The sequence below is a fragment of the Ursus maritimus genome, unplaced genomic scaffold, assembly GCF_017311325.1.
Source record: "Ursus maritimus isolate PB19 unplaced genomic scaffold, ASM1731132v1 scaffold_26, whole genome shotgun sequence".
Classification (NCBI taxonomy): Eukaryota; Metazoa; Chordata; class Mammalia; order Carnivora; family Ursidae; genus Ursus; species Ursus maritimus.
Window position 1 is genome coordinate 6,060,146 of NW_024425119.1, and position 11,759 is coordinate 6,071,904.

The 11,759-nt window shown below is 50.0% G+C and overlaps 1 pseudogene; it reads left to right on the forward strand.

The window, feature by feature from the left end:
• LOC121105351 overlaps nucleotides 1-3,475 on the forward strand; it is a 4,373-nt pseudogene extending 898 nt beyond the window's left edge.
• Nucleotides 3,476-11,759: the final 8,284 nt, after the last annotated feature.

An 11,759-nucleotide genomic window follows, 5' to 3' on the forward strand; every position in this document is an offset into this window, starting at 1 on the left:
ATGGTAACTTAAAACCAACAAATACCCGGAGGGTGTGTCTGGAACTGGCAGATACACCTTGAAAGATATTTCCGATGGCCACAGAAGCCCCTAAAACCCCACAGAGGCTGCGGCAGGGGGCAGATGGCTCATTTCCTGACCCTGAAAGACTTAGCTGTTACTCAGCCATCCTCCTGCCTCCTGTAGGAGAAAACTAAAGCTCTCAGGCCAGATGCTGGGGCTGGGAGGGTGCACTTGTACCTGGAAAGGGGGTTACACATTTCTATAGAGGAGTGGAGTGGAGGGAGCAAGGGCTCAAAGTCTGCTCGCTTTGGTTTGAATCCCAGTCTTACCACTTTCCTGTATGCCCATGGGTCATTTAGTCACTGTCAGTGTTTCATTTTCCTCACCTATGAAATGGAGATAGTAATAGTACCAAGAAAGTATGTTGCTGTAGGAATACACCAGTCAGTATTTGTAGAGGGCTGAGAATGCTCCCGGTATATCATAGGAGCAAGTAAGTATTGCTTCTTATTCTACTCCTGGGAGTCCTCCAGACCTGGGATTCACAGCCTCCCTGGTCCCTACCCCTGCCCCCTACACAAAGCTGGAGTTGTCAGCTTCAAGCTTTACCAGAAAGGAACAGCTCTCCCCAGGATCTCTTTCTTTCTCCTCCTCTTCTCCCTTACAGGTTTTTACAAAGGATATTTGTGAGAGCGAGAAGTTGTACGTCCTCAGGGATAGGAAACCAGACAGCGAGTCTGTCCCATGGGCCAGGACTTTCTGGATTGGGAATCAGGGCTGTCCCGGGGCAACAGCAGGGGGCTGCTGCCAGCTCCCAGCCTGTTACTTTTGGTGGGTGTGTGGGAAGATGGGAAGAGAGAGGCTTCTCCACCATTGGTCTGGAGGTATCTCCAGCTCTATGTATCTCTACATCCCCAAGGCCCATAGCTCTGCCGAGTCCCAAGTCCCTTCCCATCTGTAATTCTTTCTAAAGACTAGAGAATAGTTCTCCTCCGAAGGAAGATTGTAAAAGGACTGTTATCTCATGTCTCATCCGTCCAACCCAGGGCAATTCATTTCCCCTGGAGTCCACTTGGCGTTCAGCAGGTTCCCAGGTGAACTGAAATCCACAGCTATTCTCATCTGGTTGCCCTGGGAGTTTCGGCGCTCTCGGTACAACCTGTTCCTCCAGCCTCTCCGCTCCCTCCCTCCTCCCTCCCTCCGCCGGGCTGCTCCCTTCTCAGCCCCCCTTCCTTCCCTCGCCCCGGGCCCCAGCTGTGCCCTCCGGGGAGACACCGAAGGCAGCGAGACCCGGGAGGGGAGGCGGGAGATGGAGGAGGGGAGGGAACGGGGCGGGGGGAGGGAAGAGGCGGGGGGGGGCGCGCAGGGGGGGGGCGGGGGGGGGCGCCGCGAGTGGAGGCAGAGCGCCGCCCCGAAGCCGACAGGGGCGGCTGAAGGTTGCATCTGCTGGAAGGAGGCTTTTGGCTGCTTGGTAACGGGCTGCCAGAACGGAGAGCGAGGCAGAGAGCAGGGCAGCGGCTTCTTGACGTCAGGAGCCAGGGGATCGCGCCAGCAGCCCCAGCCCGCCCCAGAGTGGGGACCGGCCGACGGCAGGAGAAAAGCCGGACACAAGGCGCCCAGCCGGGCGTGAGTGGGAGCCGCGGACGCCGGTCGGTAGGGGCGCAGCATGCCCCCTGCCCCCTGGCCATGGAGATCGCCCTGGTGCCCCTGGAGAACGGCGGTGCCATGACCGTCAGAGGAGGAGGTGAGGCCGGACAGGCTGTGGCCAGGCCATAGGGGGGAAGCTCCAGTGTCCCCCGACGGCTGGGCTCAGCGATGGACCCACAGAGCGGGCTCCAAGGGCGCGCGACGCAGAGGGAGTGGACCCGGGAGGGCGGCCTTTGCCACCGCTGCCCCGAGGCCGCCGCAGCCTCGACGGCTGCCTCCGGGAGGGCGAGGAGGAGAAGGCGACCCCGCCCTGGGCATGGCGGAGGACCAGGTGCTGGGCGCGAGTCCCTTCACCACCAGCGCGTCCTTATCAACATCTCTGGGCTCGCTTCGAGACGCAGCTGGGCACCCTTGGCGCAGTTCCCCAATACCCTCTGGGGACCGGCCAAGCGCCTGCGCTCTTCGACCCCCTGAGACGAGTATTTCTTTGACACTAACCGGCCCAGCCGATGGCATCCTCTACTACTACCAGTCCGGGGGCGCCTGCGGAGGCCCGTCAATGTCTCCCTGGACGTGTTCGCAGATGAGATCCGCTTCCACCAGCTGGGGCGAGGCCATGGAGGCGTTTCCGGGAGGACGAGGCTTCATTAAAGAGAGGAGAAGCCCCTGCCCGAAATGAATTCCAACGCCAGGTGTGGCTTATCTTTGAATATCCAGAAAGCTCGGGGGTCCGCGAGGGGCCAGCCATCGTCTCGGTCTTGGTCATTCTCATCTCCATCATCACCTTCTGCTTGGAGACCTTGCCAGGAGTTCAGGTGAGCGGGAGCTGCTCCAGCGCATCCCCCAGTGCCCGGCCTCCTGGGCCTGCCCGGGGGCAATGTGGACAGCGGGCTCTGGCTCCTCCCCTCTGGCCCTACAGTGGCACCTCTCCTGCCCTAGGACCTAGCTGACCCCTTCTTCATTGTAGAGACCACGTGTGTCATCTGGTTCACCTTCGAGCTGCTTCTGCGCTTCTTTGCCTGCCCCAGCAAAGCAGAGTTCTCGGAACATCATGAACATCATTGATGTGGTGTGCCATCTTTCCCTACTTCATCACGTTGGGCACTGAGCTGGCAGACCAGCAGCCCAGGCGGGGAGGAGGCAGCCAGAATGGGCGCAGGCCATGTCCCTGGCCATCCTCAGAGTGATCCGCCTGGTCGGGTGTTCCGCATCTTCAAGCTCTCCCGCCACTCCAAGGGCCTGCAGATCCTGGGCAAGACCTTGCAGGCCTCCACTGCGGGAGCTTGGCCTGCTTATCTTCTTCCTCTTCATCGAGGTCATCCTCTTCTCCAGTGCCGTCTACTTCGCAGAGGCTGACAACCAGGAGACCCATTTTCTAGCATCCCAGATGCCTTCTGGTGGGCAGTAGTCACTATGACCACAGTAGGCTACGGGGACATGAGGCCTGTCACGGTGGGGGGCAAGATCGTGGGCTCGCTGTGTGCCATCGCTGGGGTCTCACCATCGCCCTGCCTGTGCCGTCATTGTCTCAACTTCAACTACTTCTACCATCGGGAGGCCGGACCATAGGGAGCAGGCAGCTCTTAAGGAAGAGCAGTGCAGCCAGAGCCATGGGACAGGGCTGGACAGTGGAGGCCCTCGGAAGACCAGCTGGAGCAAAGCGTCCCCTCTGCAAGGCTGCGGTGTCCCTGGAGAGCATAGATGGAGCCCGAAGGGGCAGCTGTCCCTGGAGAAGTGTAACCTCAAGGCCAAAAGCAATGTGGACTTGCGGAGGTCCCTCTATGCCCTCTGCCTGGACCACGAGGCCGGGAAAGCGGATTTGTAAGGGAGGCCGGGCAGATTGGTGGTAGTGGGGTGGGGATAGCAGAGGCTTCCTGAGCCTGGGTATCTACTTTATACCACAAGAGTATTTCAAACCCACCTTGAAGTCTGTCCCTTTTCTTTCACTTCTTCTCTCCCTCCCTCCCTCCCTTGATCCCCATTTTTTCCTCTTCTTTCCATGACACCAAGATTAGCCTATTTTTAAAGTACCACATTCCATGGCCTTGGGAGCTGTTGAAATGGTGAGCACTGTGAGAAATGGATATGTTGTAGCCAGTTCCCTATACCCAGCAGAGGGATCCCAAACAAAAATGACTTTAAATAGCCCAGATCCCAAGAGATTTTGTAACCCCCTCCATGTCTTCCAAATTTGCTTTACATATGATTTTATTTGTGTATAGGGGAAAATATTATTTTCATGGCCAGTGAGTGGATTTTTGTACTGCAGCTCAGTTGGAGATATTTTGGATATATTTTCCAGGAATGCTGTATTTATGGAAGAGAGAGTTATTGTGATTTTTTCTGTGATACTTATATTAGAGGCAGAGACCCTAGTTATGGCTGTTCTGGTTCCTGTGTCTGTAAGCCTCTCTCTTTTCTAGGATGTGGTATCGGTGTTTTGCGTCTAGGGCAGGGAATGTTCTGGAAGAAAGGCAAGACTGACCTTTTCTGTCGCCTTAAGCAATTCTTGTAACTTTCTTTGAAAAGCATTTTAATGATGTTGAAGAAAGATTTCCAATAATTCATTCTCTTTATTTTTATCCCAGGAAATAAAATGTTATGTGGTTAGAAAAGTGTTAGTTGTTTCTTTGTTTTTTGTTTTGTTTTGTTGTTGTTGTTGTTGTTTGAAATTTTAAAAGGGGTTTGTCGCTTGCTGTTTCTGGTTTGAAGTCAGACCAAATGCCACCTTGACTGGGGTGGATTACTTGGAAAAGTAATGATTTGATTGTCAACTTCTTTTTGCTGGGCCCCCTCCGTGCATCACAGAGGAGTGAATTCTGTGTGTCTCAGGCTGTTTTCTGACATGCTGCCTGATGGTGTGGTCTTAGACCCAACTGTCAGCACAGTATGTGGATGCAGCTAAAAGGCAAGGAAGATCAGACCCCCACAGCCCCACTGCCATCTCTTGGGGCTGTGTTTCCAACTTCTCCTTTGTCGGCGGGCTTTAAGCCTTGCTTCACATGGCTCTCAACAGCTCTGTGAGAAACCAGCCTGATTCTCTCCGACATGAAGCCTGTTCACAGAAGTGCAGCCCTGGTGTGAAAGTCATGGAGGAGGGTGGGAACAGTGCTCAGTTGTTGCTCTCCCCTCCACCGTGAGGTGGCGAAGGAAATGCAGTACCTTTCTGGTGGACAGAGGCAGAAAGAAGCAATGGAAGGATTTGCTTGTCCACGTTAATGGATTTCTACAGATGGTGAGCTTGTGCTAAGTAAATCCCCAAACTCAGACGAATCTCTTGGTTCTCTTTTCACTGGATAGTTTGTGAAATCACAGTAGGTATAACACTGGCTGCAGTTTCTCTCTGGGATTAGCTACCTTCCAGAGGCTCTGGATTCCTGCTCTGGCTTTTGCTGATAAATAATCTAAATAATCCAAAGACATGTTGTCTTATGTCCCTGCCAGGGTGGGCTGGTGACCAACAATCACACCTCCTGCACGACAGCAGGGCTGAAGGCTGAATGGTTGGTTCTGAGGGAGCGCAAGCACATCTCCGTGGGGCGAGGAGGCTTTGCTAAATTCGTGTCTGGGAACTGTGGATTTAAATAAGACGCCGACACAGTAATAAAAGCCAGTGTCTGTGACTGCCTGGAGTCATTTCCAGTCAGGAACTGTTAACAGCAAATCTGAGGCGGAAGCAGAAGAGGACTTGCAGGCAGGGCTCTGTTGTTTTCATTACATGCTGAAGCAAAGAAGAACAGAGACTATTTATTTATAATTTACAATCTGCCTAAAAGCAGGGCCTCTTGCCAAAGCTCAACTCCACAGTCTCACCTCCAAGCCCTCTTTGGCTTTAAAGCTAATGTGTGTGGTTCAGCACACACCTGGTGATCCCCTTCGGGCTCCACCCTCCCTTAAAGACAAAAGAGATGTCACCACCCTTATGACCTGAAAGTCAATTCCTTTAGGCTCAAAGAGAGCAACACATGGGTCTTAGATGTGTCTAGGTGCCTAATAGATGTTGGTCCAAACAGAATGGATCACTTCATTGAAACGTCCTGTAAGTGGCTTCAGTCTTAGTACAAATCCTCAGGGAGAGAGGAAGGAAAGGAAAGAGTCTCCACATTTTGCATGGGAGACGGGGGATCCTCAAAAGCAGGGGTTACAAAGAGGATCAGGGCAGTTCTAGAGGGGGTGGGTACCCTAGTACCCTGATGCAGCCTCGCATCCCAGAGTTCAGTGCCATGGTATCTGCCCTGGGGAATCGGGTAGGCACCCACTAGGGAGCACAAGGATTTCCAATCTCTCCATCTTCTCAGGGCACCTGTTGCCATGATTCCTGAAAAAAGCCTGCAAGGTTTCACTCCAGCCATCCTGGAGTTTCTTGGCGTTCACATGATTAGAAAAAAGGAGCCTGAATGTCAAGGCTCTTACCCAGGAAACTATCTGAGATAAAGGGGCCCTTCATCCTCTCCCACCCTCCCCTTCTCTGCTGTCATTGATTTTCCATAGCCTTTGCCTTCCTGAGGAGATTAGATCAAGTGTCCCCACCAAGCTTTTTATCCAGATGTTGTGTCTTGGCTCCCACTGCAGGAAACTAGCACTGGGCTCGTAATCTACCAGCTCTGGCCACCACAGCTCGAGAGCAGGGCTGTGCTCTGTGTCATACTCTATGTGGAAGGACAGCTTCTTTTGCAAAGCATCTGGCCCCCTCTTTTTTTTTTTCTACTTACTGGTTTCTTCTCTTGTCCACATGCTTCCTGAGCCGTAAGCAATGACAGATTCAAAAAACAAATCTTTTCACAAGCTTTAAGAACCCCAGCTCCTTGATTTGCCCTGCCTGACTGGGACACTCCTAGAGGAGAAATGACTGAAGTATCAACCCTAGAGGAATCTTTTCACAGAGCTGGACTTTGAGTGATAGAAGCACTTCTGGGCTTGGGTAGCGGTGCAAAAGTGCTTCTCTTGGAGCAGGAGACACCTTGGTCTCAGTGCCTTCCAGAAATGGCAGGCTTATGCACAGTGGAGGTGACTATGGGTGGCGTTCAAGTACTCTCTGCAGTCAGACCTCAGCAGTACATGGCTACTCATCAGTTGTTCAGGCCCAGCACTCCTCATTGTGCTGGGGGTGGGAATCGAGGGACAAATGTTGGGATGTGGTCCCTGCCTTCTAACACTTCCAGTCCCTCTGGAAGTAATCCCTGCAAAACAAAAGCAAGTCATGCAAGACAGCATGTGATCACGTGTCTTGGAGGAGTTTCAGAATGAAGGGTTATGGGTGAGGCATGGGAGGGTGAGGAAGTATAGGGTAGAAAAGCTTCTGGAGACCTGGGGGTGGCCAGGAAGAGGGGAGGGATTGGGGATGGGGAGATGGGACAGTGAGTGCCTGTCCTCATCACCATCATTCGTGGGGGTCCAGAGTTCAAGGCTGGTGCCGCTCCCAGGACTAGCAGGAATCCCAATTTTGCCACTGATGGGGACAATCAGCAGTTGTTTAGGGCAAAGTTTGGCAAAAGTTCTGAAATGGGCCAGAGAGTAAATATTATAGGCTCCGTGGGCCAAGAAGGAAATGGAAACTACCACTGTAGGTACTCACATAACTATTTGAAATGTAGTCATTGAAAAATCATCAAAACCAGCCTCAGCTCAAGAACACTACCCCTGTCGTATCGGCTTATCTGTCACACAGAGGGTGCCTCCTGGGCATCCAGTCATGCCTGTGGCCTGACCTAGCTCCCTGATTTGATTTCACCCCATTGAGATTTGTATTTCTTGCAAATGCCGACCCTGGCTTAGGGAAGGGCTCTCATGCTAGGATTTCCTGGACCAGGGAAGGAGCCTCACTAAGGAGATGTTACTCACTTCTACCTCCTCATGAAGAAAATGAGACCGTACTAGTGGCTGTGGGACAGGCTGCTCCATTTCTCGGGAGGAGGAAGAAAATGTTAAGTGGAATTTCTGCCTAGGACTCTGAGCAGAGGGTTTTCCCTGAGCTGTTGGTGGAAGTAGGCCCAGACTGCCAGAGGTTGGGCCTCCCTCTCTTCTGGTCCCTTAGTCTTTTCCTGGATAATATAAAGAGTCACATAAGAGTCATCAGAATACACTTCCCCTCCCCTCTTCACCTGGCTCTTCTCTGGCTGTAGAGATGGGCTCTGGGCTTGTGTCCTTTGTGTGTGTGCATGGTGTGCATATGGTGTGCACATATATAGGAAGTGTGCATGGTGGGGGTGGTATGGCCCAGCCTAAGGGAAGCAACTGCAGACCACAGGCCTCCAGACAAAGCCAAATGCTTGTTACCTGACATTTCAATTGGTCTTTATTTTCTGATGTCAAATTTCACCATGCAAATGTTTCAGCTGGAAGGAACTTCACAAGTAATCTGGTCTGTCCCGCTCATTTTACAAATGAGCAAACAAACAGACAGAAGAGATAATTTCCTCAAGGTCACACCACTGCTAAGCAAGTAGGACTGGAATTGTTTTCCCTTACTCCTAGTCTGGATTTCTCCCTGTGTTCTGCTCTCTGCTTCTTCTGCATGAAAGTTCTCAAGCTGCCTACCCTGCTTCCCCAGGAACACCCCTGCCACATCAGTTTATGTTTACCCGTCTGCCCCGAGGCTGACTCGATATCCAGTCATGCTTGTGAAACCCTGACTTGTTTCCTGAGATTTGCATTTGCTCAACTCAACTTGCATTTATTGCAAATGTCAAGCCTGTATGGGCAATGGAAGTATAGCACGGTAATGAACAGGCTCCTATAGACAAGCATCTCATTGTCTAGGGGGAACTGAAACATTTATAATCCGGTGTCCCTGATACTATCATTCATTCATTCATTCATTCATTTACTCATTCATTTGTTCAACAAATATTATTCAATTAATATTCACTCTGAGGCAGCACCGTACTAGGCTCTGGAATAACTGGCAAGGGATCTGCCTGATTGGTTTTTCAGTCTAATGGGAGAACCAATCATCAAATAACATAATGAATATTTTTCTAGATCATTTTGAAATTGAGGACCATGGGGAAAATGAGCAGCGTTGTGACCGGGAAGAAGCATAGTTCGAAAGAGCAACATGTAAGGAAGCGTGAGAAGGCATGAAATAGGGTGAAGAGAGGGGGACAGGGATGTGGGGACTATGGGGACACCAGGCAGGAGTATATGTTTTCCTGCAGAAGTACAGGGGTGGTCAGGTGAAGCTGAGTGCCAGGAAAAGTGAAGGCCCAATGGACAGCTCAGGCAGGATTATCAATCCCAGCAGCACCCCTACGGCCATTCACCACCAAGGAGCAGGAACGTGGCCCTGCCAAGGCACACCACAAAAGAGATGCAGCGGGACCATCTCCCAAAGGGAAGCACAACACAAATTGTTGCTGGATGGCCAGTGGTCGGTTCAGATCCCAGTTTTAAAAATTGGTGGGGTGCAGGGCAGGCAAAGGCCCTCAGATACCCCCTTAATTGTTTGGCCAAGATAACAGAAGGCCCCAGCAGATTTTTGAGTCTGTGCTAAAAAGCAGGTGTGAGCAATCTGAGGCTCTGGACTGAGGTCAGCCCCTCGCTGAGGGAGGTGGAGAGCAGGGAGGCAAGAAGCCCTAGACACCTTTAGTTCCTCAGAACTATTCAAAGACCAGAATAGTAATGGCGAAACCTAAGGAGGGAATGTGGTGGGGTCAAGAAGAGGAGCATGGTGGGAAAGCCAGATTTCTGTGTGCAAAGCATGTGATTGCCTAGACATTCAGAAGGACAGGCACCTGGATGGTGAGAATTGGCTTGATAACCATGAGCATGCTCCTCTGTGGGTCTTCCAGGACTGAAGGGCTCTGGAGGACAGTGGGGTTTCCCCTTTCCAGCCTGCCCACATTCTTTCCTCCTTCTGGGAGGCATCAGGTTTCTTTTCCGTGTGTGAGAGTCCCTTTGGGAGAAGTGGAGGCGTGGATGATGGAGGAACTGGAGAAAGCGCTGGTCATTGAGCTGGCTTGCCCAGTGTCTCCCTCTTCTCACCTTGTTCTCTGTACCCTCTCCATGCATGTCCTTTGTACCCAGAAGAATCACTCTGCCTCCCACAGGTGTCTCACATCTGCTGGCACATCAGTCCTGAGTACTGTGGGGGAGACAGAAATGAACCCAGTTCTGCCTTCAGGAAACTCAGAGATTCACGTGGGCAGGCTACACCTGCCTGAACATGAAAGAAGATACCTGCAAAAATCATAATGATAAAAACTGAGAAAACCAAAGAATCAGGCTAAAAATGCCCTTGAGAACTACAATTGTACTTAAAGGTTTGGGGATTGATTGAAGTCAAGTGAAGTTATTTGAGCCAGGATTTCTAGAAGAAGTGATCTTCAGAAAAGTATTAGGGAAAGGACGTAGATTTAGTGCTTGGTAGTATAAGTCATCCCCATCCTCCTGTCCGTGAGCCCTCCTGCCACAGTCCATTAGCCCTGTCATGTCACATGTAACTCTGTCTCTTGCATCAGTCTTCTCTGTCAGGTTGCAAGCTGACCTGCTCACAGCACATGACATCTGTGTTTGGCCATGGCTCTCAGCTCCTTGCATAGGCCTTTGCATACAACAAGCCAATGCATGCCATACACTCCAATATAGTGCGAGATCAATAATAATCTGCCAGGTGTTTGGCAAAGAATGAACTTTGCCCTTTTTTTCTTGTTTTCAGGTTTCATAGTGATCGGTCTTCTGGAAACATCTGACGACTACTTTTAAGAGTCTTTGGCTTCGTTTTTGGTGGTGTATAAATTGTGTTCCAGTGCAAGTCCTGCTCTTTGGAACTTCTGAGTGCCTATAACATGACACCACTGCAATGTAATATTTATTGTAATTTTACAGATTACTGCAATAACAAAACTGAAGATTTATACAGCAGCTTTACCCCAAGGAGTGCAAACATCTGTTCCTTTGGCATGTATTACAAACAAATGAGATCACTAGGACCTGAATGGATACCTCTCAGTAATCCATGCCAGTCATAAGAAACATGCTTGCTTTTTCCCAGCTGATCAAAGCTTTCTATTACTACAATAATCTGCATTTTTAAAATGGATGTCACTTGGGAAATTGAAGCAAGCGGTCCAAGCACAGTCCCTTGTGCTTAGGTGGCTAACATATCCAATTGCAAGGAAGTACAGTTGACCCTGAACAACATGGGCTTGAACTGTGAGGGTTGATTTATACACAGATTTTTTTTGAATCAATGCAATGCAGTACTGTAAATGTATTTTCTCATCCCTTATGATTTTCTTAACAACATTTCATTTTCTCTAGCTTACTTTATTGTAAGAATATGGCATAGAATACATATACAAAATATGTATTAATTGACTGTTTATGTTATTGGTAAGACTTCCGGTCAACAGTAGGCTATTAGTATTCAAGTTTTGGGAGTCAGAAGTGATATGCAGCTTTGCAACTCGCGTGGGAGGGTTGGTGCCCCTAACCTCCATGTTGTTCAAGGGTCAACTGTATTTCTTACAAGAATATCGAGGTTGGACAACCGACAGTTGTTTATCTTCTGTTCCTCTACTGTACTCTCTCTATAGTGTACATGTTATTATTATATTCTTGTTATTTTTAGTTCTTCTTTGATTGTAGTAAAGTACCTATAAATTCCATGTCATTTGGACACCAATTTTAAGATGAAGTCTGGAATGGCCATAGTAGCCTTCCCATGGTCTTTCTTTTTGCCTTTCATGTCTGCCTCCCAGTCCATGTACTCATGACTTTCAAATTAATCTTTCTGGAGGACAACACATATGATCAAGACATTTCAGGACTGCTAAACAGAATAATTCCAGTCCTTTAGCCTGATTTGGAAGTCCTCCATAACGTGATGCTAGATCTTCCTTTCCAGCTGTTTTCTTTCTCTACATCATGTGTCTCCAAAGACACTCATCTTACACTTTGGACCCAAACTGGATAAAAGTTATGCCCCAGCTGATACCCAGCAGCGTGACTTCCCATCAGTCATCCCCTTGGATTGCGGAATATCGACTCTTACTTTTATCTGTTGAAATTCTACCTAGCTTGAATGAACAGCTCAAATACAGCCTATCTCCTTAAAGGAGCCATCCTCAGTTCCTCCAGCCCACAGCCATTCCCTTCTTTGGTGTTCC